Genomic DNA, 15,198 nt, shown 5'->3' on the forward strand with positions numbered 1-15,198 from the left:
AACGTGGTCCGTGGGGTCACGATGGGTCGGACACGACTTCTCAACTAACAATAGCAAGGACTGTGAACCTTGCACTAGCGTGGAGAAGATAAACAGCCCTCATTTATTTATCAGTTTATTCAGCCGCCTATCTCCTAATGGCAACTCTGGATGCTAGAGGCAGGAATAAAACAAGGATTAATTATGTCCCTGGGATCATTCCAGCTCCATTAACAAATAGCCCAACATCTCATCAAGGAGCAGATTTAACTTCCAAAACCCACACTGTAGGGAACATCCAGTTTTCCAAGATCTTATTAAATGCTCGGGGATCACGGACGATCGTGAATCAAGGTTTATGACATTCCAGAAGGCAGGAACCGGGTCAGAGAAGAAGCATCCTGGATAACCCCAAATGTCCCTGTTTAAGCGACAGAACCCGGAGTTAGCAAGTAAAGATAAGTTCTCAACTTACAACAGTTCACTTACTGACTGTTTGAAGCTGCCACGACAAGGTCAAAAGGGACTTAGGACTGTTTTTCACGTTTAACGACCGTTGCGGCATCTCCCAAGGTCACGTGATCAAAATGCAGACGCACGGCAACCGATTCGTATTTTCGATGGTCACAGCGTCCCGTGTGTGTGTGTGTGTGTGTGTGTGTGTGTGTGTCACGTGACCCCCTTTTGCGACTTTCTGACGAGCAAAGCCAGTGGGGGAAGCCAGATCCGCTTAACGACCGTGTGGCTAATTTAACGACTGCAGCAATCCGCTTAACAGGTCGTAAAACGGGGCAAAGCTCACTTCACACATTGACTCCCAGAGCCACAGAAATTTGGGATTCAGTTGCGGTCGTAAGTCGAGGACCGCCTGTATTTTATTGCGGCGTGCGAAGATAGCGGACATCTCTGCCAAGGATGGGTGGGAAAATGCCATTTTTTTCTGAATCTTGATTATTTTTATCCCAGAGGTGCTTCTTTTTTGCAGGAGGCAACTGGACTGTCCTTTTTTGTCTTTGAAGACGTTTCGCTTCTCACCCAAGGAAGCTTCTTCAGCTCTGATTGCAGTGATTCGCTTAGCAGCTGTGGCAGTTAAGGTCATAAAATGGGGCAAAACGTACTTAACGATCGTCTCCCTCGGCGGCCGAAATTTCTCACTTGTGCGTGTAAATTTAGCACTACCTGTAAATGAAATGAGAAGCAACCTAGAACTAAGGAGAAACTTCCTGACAGTTAGAACAATTAGCCAGTGGAACTACCTGCCTCCAGAAGCGGTGAATGCTCCAACACTGGAGGTTTTTAAGAAAAGACTGGACAGCCATTTATCCGAAATGGTATAGGGTTTCCTGCCTGAGCAGGGGGTTGGACTAGATGATCTCCAAGGTCCCTTCCAATTTTTTTTAATAATAATAATAATAATTTTTCAGCAAAGATACAGGCCACTCCATCCACTGAAGATAAACTATAGAAGGGGTGGCGAGAGAGAAGAGTTTTGGGTTCAAAGCTTTTACAATTAAAATAATTAGAGGTTGACACCACCTTATTGGCAGATCTTATTAACAGGGCTTACAAAATTAAAATGCAGATTGACCAGCCTATCGTGTAAAGGCCTAGTACAGGGGTAGGCAACCTTGGCTCTTTTAGGACTTGTGGACTTCAACTCCCAGAATTCCTGAGCCATCCACGCTGAGGGGAAAGGGAGAGGTTTCCAAGCTGAGCCATGCTGGCTCAGGAATTCTGGGAGTTGAAGTCCACGAATCATGAAGGGGCCATAGTTCCCCCATGCTGGCTGAGGAATTCTGGGAGTTGAAGTCATGAGGGGGCCATAGTTCCCCCATGCTGGCTGAGGAATTCTGGGAGTTGAAGTCCACCAGTCATGAGGGGGGCATAGTTCCCCCATGCTGGCTCAGGAATTCTGGGAGTTGAAGTCCACAAGTCATAAAAGAGCCAAGGTTGCCTACCCCAGGCCTAGTAGATTAACCAACTGCAACGTGGCTGTTACAGCTAATAAATATTGAAGTTAAGTGCAACGATGCAACAGTGATTTAACAAACTGAAATGAAAAAACCCAAATACAGAATCAACAACAACAACAACGACGAAATAATATTAAACCCAGTAAAAAACAGAACAAAAAGGGAAGTCTCCATTCCTGCCCACGTCCATGCAGAATAACAGAGTTGGAAGGGACCTCGGAGGTCATCTAGTCCAACCCCCTGCTCAGGCAGGAAACCCTATACCATTTCGGACAAATTACTTTCCAGTCTCTTCTTAAAAACTTCCAGTGTTGGAGCATTCACAGATTCTGGAGGTAGGTTATTCCCCTGATTAATGGTCCTCACTCTCAGGAAATTTCTCCTTAGTTCTAGTTCTTGTCTCCTTGATGAGTTTCCATCGATGGCAATTTATCCATGTGTATTTTTTTTTTTTAAAAAAAATTTAAATTTCCCAAACTGGGCCACAACTGTGGGATTTCCTGGTGTTTTCCCCCTTCATTTGCGACTCGATCCAATTTTGTTGACTTTCCACGCTTGGGGTCTCTACAATGGTATTCTGCAGAACTGCAGGATTCTTAAAAAAAAAATAAATAAATTGATGGGTTTTTCTGAGAACGTGGGCGAACCCTACCCCAAACTTCAAAAATTTACTGGAATGCGGCAATTTCCAGCCACTCAAACTTTGCCTCTTGATCCGGGATTTTACAGGATTTATTTTATTTGACTAAGTTTCCGCAGCATGAAAAAAATCTGAACCCCCCCCCCCTTCCAGATCAGTTGAGGTCTGCTAGGGTCTGGCTGTTCTTCTATTGAATATCATTTGGAACAAATCTTGAATATTTCAGCGGACATTATTATTATGATTTTCTCTCCCCCACCTCCCTTTTCTGCTGGGAAGCTATAAAAAAATTGAAGATGCTGGAAAGTCCCGAACAAACAGGACATCAGATGTTTTTGCTTTGACCACAGCTGGAGAGGCAGCCATTTTATGTTTTACTCCTAGAGTTAGAGTTAAATGAAGCTGGGGAGAAGAATGTGCATGAGAGTTTAGCTAGACATAACAATACTGAACCTAGGGTGAGAATCAAGGTGGTTGAAATAAGAGATGATAAGAATTGGCGGGCTGGGGAACTGGAGGCCGAAGCCTGCATTTCAAGCTAGTTGGAGAATGTGATTTATGACTGCTAACTGGAGGAGGGAATTGTGCTTTGATACTATGTGCTCAGGGGAGGGAAATCCAGTTTTTGGCTTCGATTGTGTTAGTGCCAGTGCTATGCTTCTCAAATAAAGATTCTTTAAGGTCAACAATGCCTCGAAGTTCTTTGAAGAGTTTCATCTGTCGGAACCAGGACAACATCTTGATCAATGTATGAGGTGCGAAGGATCTAATTCCTGAGGGAAGGGCAAGAAGCAACAGATGAAAACTGATCAAGGAGAGAAGCAACCTGGAACTGAGGAGAAACTTCCTGACAGTTAGAACAATTAACCAGTGGAACTACCTGCCTCCAGAGGCTGTGAATGCTCCAACACTGGAGGTTTTTAAGAAGAGACAGGACAGCCATTTGTCTGAAATGGTGTAGGGTTTCCTGCCTGAGCAGGGGGTTGGACTTGATGACCTTCAAGGTCCCTTCCACCTTTATTATTAATTTATGTCGCCTGGTTTCAGTAAACTCACCAATGGTAATCCAATAGTTGTAGGCAACAACCGAGGCTTTTCATTGCAACTTACAGGACGTCTCTAAAGTAGAATCACAGAGTATGAGGCTTGGAGGTCATCTAGTCCAACCCTCTGCTCAAGCAGTAGACCATTTCAGACAAACGGCTGTCCAGTCTCTTCTTAAAGACTTCCAATGTTGGAGCATTCACAGCTTCTGGACGGCAGGTGGTTCCACGGGTTAATTGTTCTCACTGTCAGGAAGTTTCTCCTTAGTTCTAGGTTGCTTCTCTCCTTGGTGAGTTTCCATCCGTTGCTTCTTGTCCTGCCTTCAGGCGCTTTGGAGAATAGCTTGATCCCCTCTTCTCTTCTCTATCATTTCCCTCTACTTCTCCTTTTCTCCAAACTAGACATACCGAGTTCCTGCAACTGTTCTTCATATGTTTTTAGCCTCCAGTCCCCCAATGCAAAGACTTTTCCTTTAGCACTGAACTTGACATGCCTATTATGCTGGCATATAAAGTTCTACCAATTGCACACCATCTAATCCAGATCATTCATTTAATCTGGATTTGTGATCCTGGTAGATTTGGATCACCAATTTCTTTCTTTCTTTCTTTCTTTCTTTCTTTCTTTCTTTCTTTCTTTCTTTCTTTCTTTCTTTCTTTCTTTCTTTCCGTCTTCCTTCCTTCCTTCCTTCCTTGTTTCTTTTCTTCCTCCTTCCCTCTTTCTCCTCCTTTCTTTCTTTCTTCCTTCCTTCCTTCCTTCCTTCCTTCCTTCCTTCCTTCCTTCCTTCCTTCCTTCCTTCCTTCTTTCCTTCCTTCCTTCCTTCCTTCCTTCCTTCCTTCCTTCCTTCCTTCCTTCTTTCCTTCCTTCCTTCCTTCCTTCCTTTCTTGTTTCCTTTCTTCCTCCTTCCCTCTTTCTCCTCCCTCTCTCTCTCCCTCCCTCCCTCCCTCCCTCCCTCCCTCCCTCCCTCCCTCCCTTCTTTCTTTCTTTCTTTCTTTCTTTCTTTCTTTCTTTCTTTCTTTCTCTTTCTCTCTCTCTCTTTCTTTCTTTTTCTTTCTTTCCCTTTGTTCTTCCTTCCTTCCTTTCTTTCTCTTTCTTTCTTTCTTTCTTTCTTTCCCTTCCTTCCTTCCTTCCTTCCTTCCTTCCTTCCTTCCTTCCTTGTTTCCTTGTTTCCTCCTTCCCTCTTTCTCCTCCCTCCCTCCTCTCTCGCTCTCTCTCTTTCTTTCTTGTTTCCTCCCTTGTTCTTTCTCCTTCCTTCCTTCCTCCTTCCCTCCCTTCCTCTTCCTTCCTTCCTCCATCCAATTTCTATAGCTACCAACCTTTTTTGGGGGGGGGGAATTGATCTGATTTGGACGATCAAACTAAATCACCAAATCAAATCTAACCAAATGGAATCTCTGGGTTCAATTTGTTCCATTTGGGGTGGGGAAAAACACTGCATGTGCCTGAAATGATCTGAAGCAGTCAAATACATTTGGAAGCCTTTGATTCAATTACAGATAATTCAAGAGGAGTTTGGGATCGGATCCAGAAATCCAGTCTGTTCAGAAATCCAGCTGAGGAGTTGAACTTTGAGATTAATTATTTGCATGCATATAAACTTCTCTCTGCCAAGATGGAAGACAGCCTGATTCCCAAAATCCTTTGCGAGAGATGTCCAAAATAACTTACGTGACATCTTTCCTGAAGCTATTCTTGGCCACAGAATCCACACATCAGGAATGTTATGTTGATCGTCAAAAGAGCTTGATTGGATAACACAGTGCTAGGCTGCATCAACAGAGGGAGAGAATGAAGATCACGTGAAGTGTTAATACCACTTTACAAGGCCTTGGTAAGGCCACACTTGGAATACTGCATCCAGTTGTGGTCACCACGATGTAAAAAAGATATTGAGACTCTAGAAAGAGTACAGAGAAGAGCAACAAAGATGATCAGGGGACTGGAGGCTGAAACATGCAAAGAATGGTTGCTGTCTAGTTTAGTGAAAAGAAGGACAAGGGGGGACATGATAGTAGCCTTCCAATATCTCAGGGGCTGCCCCAAAGAAGAGGCAGTCAAGCTATTCTCCAAAGTGCCTGAAGGCAGGACAAGAAGCAATGGATGGAAACTAATCAAGGAGAGAAGCAGCCTGGAACTAAGGAGAAATTTCCTGACAGGGAGAACAATTAACCAATGGAACTACCTGCCTCCAGAAGCAGTGAATGCTCCAACACTGGAAGTTTTTAAGAAGAGACCGGACAGCCATTTGTCTGAAATGGTATAAGGTTTCCTGCTTGAGCAGGGGGGTTAGACTAGATGACCTCCAAGGTCCCTTCCAACTCTGTTATTCTGCTTTTCTGAGTTCTTCTTTTGATCTCTGACTCATCCATTCTTCTGGAAACCTACCTAATTTTTCCAAGGTTTTATATGCAATGCCATAATGTATGAATAATGAACCCTAGATGACACACCGTTTGGTTTCCTGAACCAGCCTGTTCCTCATCTATGTAAAATCCGCGTTGTGAAACAACAGGCCACGAACCCTGGTGTTGACTTCTAAGGTCACTGAGAGTACAAGAATTGCAGGATGAAGCAAAAAGGCTGTGCATCTAGGTCACCGGCACATAAGCCACAATTCTTGGTTTTTGCAGTTGTTCCCCGTGGAAGTCCTTCAGATGAAGATGTGCAAACTCTAGAAAGCATCAATGGAGATTCTCAGTCATCCAGGTCCTGCTTGTCCCAAAGGTGTTTTTTTTTTCAGGAGGCAACTGGACTTTCTTGCTTTTATAATAACAATAATAGTAAAGTTGGAAGGGACCTTGGAGGTCATCTAGTCCAACCCCCTGCTCAGGCAGGAAACCCTACACCATTTCGGACAAATGGCTGTCCAGTCTCTTCTTAAAAACTTCCAGTGTTGGAGCATTTACTGCTTCTGGAGGCAGGTTGTTCCACTGGTTAATTGTTCTCACTGTCAGGAAGTTTCTCCTTAGTTCTAGGTTGCTTCTTTCCTTGATTAGTTTCCACCTGTTGCTTCTTGTCCTGCCTTCAGGTGCTTTAGAGAATAGCTTGACTCCCTCTTCTTTATGGCAGCCCCTGAGATATTGGAATACTGCTATCATGTCCCCCCTTGTCCTTCTCTTCGTTAAATTAGACATACCCAATTCTAGCAACCGTTTCTTATATGTTTTAGCCTCCAGTCCCCTAATCATCTTTGTTGCTCTTTGAAGACGTTTCGCTTCTCATCCCAGAAGCTTTCTCAGGTTCTGACTGGATGGTGGGGAAGGGAAGGATTTATACTCCTTGCAGACAGCTGGTCCTTTGCCTTCTTTTAGAGCAGGGGTGTCAAAAACAAGGACTGGGGGCCGGATGCGGCCCGCGAAGTGGTTTCATGTGGCCCGCAAAGCCATCCTGGAAACAGTGAGGGAACGGCCCCCGCTGCTTTGGCCCTGGCCCAGGCCGGCCGGAAGCCCATGTACAATTTTGTGGTGGCCATCTATGCTGAAACGCATTCAGTCTTAGCTCCACAAGGCCGTCTGGAAACAACGAGGAACCGGCCCCTGCCACGTCGGCCCCGTCCCCTGGGTGCATGCTGGGGAGGGGTCACCCTTTGTGAGGAATGAAGAAATGCACCATCGCCTGGAAGTGGCCAGCAAATGGCCGTCGCCTACTTCACCTATCCGGCTTGATGGGCTCTGGGGGAGGGGTTTCGGCAGGCAGCGGGGCGCTCTCCTCATAGCGCCGAGAGGCTGAGCCAGGCGGCGCAAATCCAAAAAGAAACGCGAGGATGCCCAGCTCCCAGCCTGCCCGGTTTCAACAGGTAGCAGGGTGCTCTCCTCACAGCATCAAGAGCTGAGCCGGGTGGCGCGAATCTGATGAGAAGTGCAATGCTGCCTAGCCCCCAGCCTGCCCAGTTTCAGCAGGCAGCAAGGTGCAAAGTTGGTGAGCTTTGCACTGCCTGGTTCAACCTCTCGGCGCTGTGAGGAGAGCGCCCTGCTGCCTGCCGAAACCACGCCCACCCAGTAGGCCACACCCGCTCCAGCCACACCCACCCAGTAGGCCGCACCCACCCTGGCCACACACCCCCGCCCCTCCTGAGGGCAACCGCGATGCTGATGCGGCCCTCAACGAAGTTGAGTTTGAACCCCTGGTTTAGAGAGTCCTTGAGGCCATCTAGATGTTGACCTGGGTCCTCAGGGTCACCTGAGTGGTGCAAATGGGCATGGAGTCTTGGCTGCAGGACATTTTTCTGCCCTGGGTCCCTTCCCGGTTGAAGACGGGCGCAGGATGATGGGGATGAGTCTGCGTTGTCTGCATCTCCAACTGGAGCGCAAAGGGTTCCTGGAGTCTGCCATGTTTTCGGGAAATCTGTCCATGCTCCTCCACCCTTCAAAGGGGGTTCATCCCAAAGTGCCTGGCTAAATGTCGATGGAGATTCTCAGTCATCCCAAAGCTATGCATTGTGATCCTGAGGACACAGATAAATCTCCAGGTAGCCTCAATGACTCTCTTAAACAGTGGTTCTCAACCTTTTTAATGCCGCGACCCCCAACAGGTCATAAGTCGAGGACTACTCAACCGGTTGTAAGTCGAGGACTACCCAACCAGTCGTAAGTCGAGGACTTTCCCTGCCCGAGAACACTGCGCATGCGTAGTGCCGCCCCCTGCGCCAGCCGAGGCATAGCTGGCAAGACAGCGCAGGCCAACCACCGGCTGGGCCACCAGCTGGCCCAGCCCAAGGGAGGTAAGGCACCCGCCGGGCCCCACGCGCGCCAGCAACTCTCCCTGCGCCCGCCGGCCTCCCACCTCCCACCCCTGGCCCTCTTTTACTTACATTTTTAGCAGTTGCTCAGCAGGGAGGGGTGGAAACTTCCAGACAGCTCTCCTTCACTGCAGACAACTTGCAGCATCGTTTGCAGAATGGGACGTTTGGCGGGCTCAGCAGGGCAGAGACAGCCTGGACAATTCCTATTGGCTTTTGAAAGCCAATAGAATTAGACTCTATTCAAGAGAGTCTATTCTATTGGCTTTCAAAAGCCAATAGAATAAAAGGGAGTAGCACAACTAAGGAAAAGGGGAAAAAAATGGCGGACTGCATTGTTTGGCGACCCCCGTGAAATGGTCGTTCGACCCCAAATGGGGTCCCGACCCACAGGTTGAGAACCCCTGCTCTAAAAGAAAGCAAATGACCAGCTGTCTGCAAGGCGTATAAATCCTTCCCTTCCCCACCATCCAGTCAGAGCTGAAGAAGCTTCTGGGATGAGATACCAAGAAGTTTTCAAAGAAAAAACAAGAAAGTCCACTGGATGGTGGGGAAGGGAAGGATTTATATTCCTTGCAGACAGCTGGTCATTTGCATCCTTTTAGAGCGTCGTTGAGGCCACCTGGAGGTTTACCTGTCCTCAGGGTCACCTGAGTGGTGCAAATGGGTGGGGAGCCTTCTTGGAACTGTTGAAAGGACCATGTTGTAGAAGGCTCCAGACCCATTTGCACCGCTCAGGTGACCCTGAGGACACAGATAAACCTCCAAGTGGCCTCAAGGACTGTCTAAAAGAAGGCAAATGACCGTCTGCAAAGAGTATAAATCCTTCCCTTCCCCACCATCCAGTAGACTTCCTTGTTTTTTCTTTGAAAACTTCTTTGCTTCTCATCCCAGAAGCTTCTTCAGGTTCTGACTGGATGGTGGGGAAGGGAAGGATTTATACTCCTTGCAGACAGCTGGTCATTTGCCTTCTTTTAGACAGTCGTTGAGGCCACTTGGAGGCTTATCTGTGTCCTCAGGGTCACCTGAGCGGTGCAAAAGGGTGTGGAGCCTTCTTGGAACTCCTGAAAGGACCGTGTTGTGGAAGGTTCCACATCCATTTGCACCCCTCAGGAGACCCTGAGGACACAGATAAACCTCCAAGTGGCCTCAACGACTGTCTAAAAGAAGGCAAACGACCAGCTGTCTGCAAGGAGTATAAATCCTTCCCTTCCCCACCATCCAGCCAGAACCTGAAGAAGCTTCTGGGATGAGAAGCGAAACGCCTTCGAAGAAAAACAAGAAGGTCCAGTTGCCTCCTGAAATGAGCATGACCTGGAGGATGGATAATCTCCATCGACATTTCACCGAAACCAAAGGGAGCTGCAAACGTTTTTTGCTGAGCTTCGACAAGGCTCATCTAACATTGCTACCTTTTAAATCCCCCCTTCATTTTGGAAGCCTCTTAATGGTCCCCATGTGCTTTTCATTCCAAAGGCAGCAAGACAGCAGCCGCACATCTGGATCCAACCCCAATTCTCCCCTCTGCTTCCTTGGGCTTACGATCCCAGATGTTGCAATTCTCCCTCCCCCCCCAGCCTTCAAGTTATTAACGTCCCCGAGGATCTGAAGGACAAGGAGTCAGCTGGAGAGAGCCTAAGGATTTTATCCTTCTTGAAAAGTAATCAGATGATCCTTGGATGTAGCTGATGAGTCATTGTGACCGCTTCGCTCTGGCTGGAGAAGACCTGAAGATTTATGATAGGGAAGTGAAACAGCAAAAACTTCCCATTTTCTCCTGCCTGCCCAATTTTTCCAAAGGGTACAAGCAGTGGTGGGATTCAGCCAGTTTGCACCAGTTTGGCAGAACCGGTAGCTAATTTTTTGTTGCCCAGGCCCAGAACGACTTTTCTATCCTATCCTATCCTATCCTATCCTATCCTATCCTATCCTATCCTATCCTATCCTATCCTATCCTATCCTACTTTACTCTATTCTATTCTATTCTATTCTATTCTATTCTATTCTATTCTATTCTATTCTATTCTTATTTCTATTCTATTCTATTCTGTTTCATATATTCTATTATATTCTATATTCTATTCTATTCTATTTATTCTATTTCATATATTCTATTCTATTTCATACATTCTATTCTATTCTATTCTATTCTTCTACATACTTTATTCTATTCTATTCTATTCTATTCTATTCTATTCTATTTACTCTACTCTACTCTACTCTACTCTACTCTATTCTATTCTATTCTATTCTATTCTGATCTATTCTTATTTCTATTCTATTCTATATTCTATTTCATATATTCTATTCTATTCTGTTCTGTTCTATTCTATTCTTATTTTTATTCTATTCTATTTCATATATTCTATTCTATTCTGTTTCTATTCTATTCTACTCTATTCTATTTCATATATTCTACTCTACTCTATTCTATTCTAATCTATTCTTATTTCTATTCTATTCTACTCTATTCTATTTCATATATTCTATTCTATTCCATTCCATTCCATTCCATTCCATTCCATATTCTATTCTATTCTATTCTATTCTATTCTATTCTATTCTATTCTATTCTACTCTATTCTATTTCATATACTCTACTCTACTCTACTCTACTCTACTCTACTCTACTCTACTCTACTCTACTCTATTCTATCAGACAAATGACTTTCCAGTCTCTTCTTGAAAACTTCCAGCCTAGGAGCATCCACAACTTGATGGGAAGAGGCTAAATGGAGGAAAATGCATCTTCCAGAGAGAGACAGTTGAGAAATTCCAAAGGGATTTGAAGGAAAACAGAGAATTCCTCTGGGGGGGGGGTCTTAACAGGATCCTGAGTGCTAGGCCTTCCCTGGCTCTTCCGAGCCACGCTGTTCCCCTCCCCCCTTGGGATGGTTCCAGAATCCAAAAGTGCAAAATGCGGCTTATAATTGGCAATTCTGGCCAAGTAGGAAACCATCCCGGAGCTGATGAGATGTTTACTGAAATCAGCAGGTCTCCATCAAATCCTTACCATACTTATTTAACTAAGCGCATTTTTCCGGCCGCAGATATTTTCACGCCGCATCTTGGTGATATTTGAATATTTCCATACCACCCATAAGAGGGGTAGGCAATTTCTTTCTCTTTCTTTCTTTCTTTCTTTCTTTCTTTCTTTCTTTCTTTCTTTCTTTCTTTCTTTCTTTCTTCCTTCCTTCCTTCCTTCCTTCCTTCCTTCCTTCCTTTCTCTTCCTTCCTTCCCCTCTCTTTTTCTTTCCTTCTTTCCCTTTCCTTTCCCCTTCCTTCCTTTCCCTCTTTCTTTCTTTCTTTCTTTCTTTCTTTCTTCCTTTCTTTCTTTCTTTCTTTCTTTCTTTCTTTCTTTCTTTCTTTCTCTTCCTTCCTTCCCCTCTCTTTTTTTTCCTTCTTTCCCTTTCCTTTCCCCTTCCTTCCTTTCCCTCTTTCTTTCTTTCTTTCTTTCTTTCTTTCTTTCCTTCCTTCTTTCTTTCTTTTTCTTTCTGTTTCTTTCTTTCCTTCTTTCCCTCTCCTTCCTTCCTTCCTTCCTCTCTTTCCTTCCTTCCTTCCTCTCTTTCCTTCCCTTCCTTCCTTCTTTCCTTTCTTGCTTTCTTTCCCTTTCCCCTTCCTTCCTTCCTTCCTTCCTTCCTTCCTTCCTTCCTTCCTTCCTTCCTCCCTCCCTCCCTCCCTCCCTCCCTCCCTGTCTCTCTCTCTTTTCTCTTTTCTTTTTTCCCTTTCTTTTTCTTTCTTCCTTCCTTTCTTCCTTCCTTCCTCCCTCCCTCCCTGTCTCTCTCTCTTTTCTCTTTTCTTTTTTCCCTTTCTTTTTCTTCCTTCCTTCCTTCCTTCCTTCCTTCCTTCCTTCCTTCCTCTCTCTCTTTCTCTTTTCTTCTTTCCCTTTCTTTTTCTTCCTTTCTTCCTTCCTTCCTCCCTCCCTCCCTCTCTCTCTCTTTTTCTCTTTTCTCTTTTCCCTTTCTTTTTCTTCCTTTCTTCCTTCCTTCCTCCCTCCCCCTCCCTCTCTCTCTCTTTTTCTCTTTTCCCTTTCTTTTTCTTCCTTTCTTCCTTCCTTCCTCCCTCCCTCCCTCTCTCTCTCTTTTTCTCTTTTCTTCTTTCCCTTTCTTTTCCTTCCTTCCTTCTTTCCTTCCTTCCTCCCTCCCTCCCTCCCTCCCTCCCCTGGCTGGGGACTTCTGGGAATTGACGTCCACCCCTCTTAAAGTGGCTGAGATCGAGAAGCACCACCCTAGAGCATCTCTGAAGAATGACCATCCAGCCTCTGTTTGAAGACCTCCAGCAGGGAAACCCACAATTCCATGTGGCAGACTGTTCCACCGGCTGACAGCTCATACAATCCAAAGCTTCCTGCCTAGCCTGGAACGTCTTCCTTTTACTTTGAAACCAGCAGCTCAAGTCCTGCCTTCTGGGGCGACCGATATCCTTTGGCGGGTGAAATTCCTTGTGGGAGCTGAAGACTCTTTCCTCTTGAGTCATTCTTCCCTTCCGGTCTTTCCTTTCCCATCTGACCGCCTCACCTGGCTTCTCCACCCTCTTGGCCCATTCCGGTTTATAATTTTGCCATCCACAAACTGCGATTAGGCTATCAATCACGGTTTCTCCACACAAGGACAAGAACCTGACCACCCTGTGCTGACCGAAGGGTTTCGTTACAGGCCGTCCTCAACTTACCACGACAACAGAGTCCAACCTTTCCGTTGCTAAGCAAGGCAGATGTTCAGTAAAGTTTGCTCCATTTTATGACCTCTCTTGGCATGGTTGTTAAGTGAATCTGGCTTCTTCCATTGACTTTGTTTGTCAGGAAGTTGCAAAAGAGGATCATGTGACCTTGGGATGACACAACCGCCACAAGTACATGCCAGTTGCCGAGCCTCCTAATTCTGATCATGTGACCACGGGGAAGCTGCAACGGTCGTAAGTGTGAAAAGCAATCCTAAGTCCCTTTTTTCAGTGCCGTTGTAACTTTGAATGGTCACTAAACGAACGGTTGTAAGTGCGAGGATCACCAGGGTTTGCCCACCCTGTATAAACGAGCCCAAAGCTGACTATTTCCGTGCTCCTCCTGGCTTGCTCTTTCTGAAAAGTGTGTTTTCCAGCAGGTTTGCTCACCGGTTCCCAATTCTCCACTCAGCACCTCTGCAAAAGTGCACACATTATAACACACAGCCATTTTCTCTTGTTGACACAAAGAATCCCTTTGATAAACAGAAAGCCACAGCCAGCAGATTCGCAGCTGCCTACCTTGTAAACAATATCTTTGATGGTAATTTTTGTAATTACTCTCGGTGGGCAGAGAAAGAGAGAGAGAGAGAGAGAGAGAGAGAGAGAGAGAGAGAGAAAGAGAGAGAAAGAAAGAGACAAAGAGAAAAAAGAGAGAGAAACAGACAAAAAGGGAGACAAAGAGAAAGACAGAAAGAGAGAGAAAGAGAGAGAGAGAGAAACAGAGAGAGAGACAGAGAGAAAGAGAAAGAAAGAGAGAAAGAAAAAGACAAAGAGAAAGAGAGGGAAAGAGATAGAAAGAGAAAGAGAGAAAAAAGAGAGAAAAAGAGATAGAGAGAAAGAAAAAGAGAAAGAAAGAGAGAGAAAGAGAAAGAGAAAGAGAAAGAAAGAGACAAAGAAAAAGAGAAACAAAAAGAGAGACAGAAAAAGAGAGGGAGAGAGAAAGAGAGAGGAAGAGAGAAAGAGAGAGAAAGAGAGAGAGAGAGAAAGAGAGAAAAGAGAGAGAAAGAAAGAAAAAGAGAGAGAAAGAAAGAGAAAGAAAGAGACAAAGTAAAAGAGAGAGACAAAAAGAGAGACAAAGAAAGAGAAAGAGAGGGAGAGAGAGAAAGAGAGGAAGAGAGGAAGAGAGAGAGAGGAAGAGAGAAAGAGAAAGAGAAAGAGAGAGAGAAAGAGAGGAAGAGAGAGAAAGAGAAAGAGAGAGAGAGAGAAAAGAGAGAGGGGGGGCTGCCACTTAAATCTCAGCGCTCTGCAAAGCCCTTTCATCTCCACATCTTGGACTGATTAACAGTGTTTCTGTGGCAGCCTCTGAATGCAACACCCCAGTTCTCCTCCAGAATGGTGGCTGATGGCATCCGACAAACAATTTCCAACAAGCCAGAATGTGGGTCCCCATTTCTCGGTCAGATGGGGTGGGAGTTCTCTTCTCAGGATGAAAATGAGGCCATTCAGAATAATAAAGTTGGAAGGGACCTTGGAGGTCATCTAGTCCATCACCACCACGCCCAAGTAGGAGACCCTCTACCATTCCAGACAAATGGCTGTCCAATCTCTTCTTAAAGACTTCCAGGGTTGGAGCATTCAATGCTTCTGGAGGCAGGTTGTTCCATTGGTTAATTGTCCCCACTGTCAGGAAGTTTCTCCTTAGCTCTAGGTTGCTTCTCTCCTTGATGAGTTTCCATCCGTTGCTTCTTGTCCTGCCTTCAGGCGCTTTGGAGAATAGCTTGACTCCCTCTTCTTTGGGGCAGCCCCTGAGATATTGGAAGGCTGCTATCATGTCCCCCCTTGTCCTTCTCTTCGTTAAACTAGACATACCCAATTCTAGCAACCGTTCCTTTTTTGTTTTAGCCTCCAGTCCCCTAATCATCTTCGTTGCTCTTCTCTGTACTCTTTCTAGAGTCTCAACATCTTTTTTACATCGTGGTGACCAAAACTGGATGCTGTATTCCAAGTGTGGCCTTACCGAGGCCTTGTAAAGTGGTATTAACACTTCACGTGATCTTGATTCTATCCCTCTATTGATGCAGCCCATGTGTTGGCCTTTTTGGCAGCTTCAGCACACGGCTGGCTCCTATTTAAGTGATTGTCCACTAGGACTCAGAGATTCA

The sequence above is a fragment of the Crotalus tigris genome, unplaced genomic scaffold (assembly GCF_016545835.1).
Source record: "Crotalus tigris isolate CLP2741 ecotype Arizona unplaced genomic scaffold, ASM1654583v1 scf7180000019844.519500, whole genome shotgun sequence".
In the NCBI taxonomy this organism is placed as follows: domain Eukaryota; kingdom Metazoa; phylum Chordata; class Lepidosauria; order Squamata; family Viperidae; genus Crotalus; species Crotalus tigris.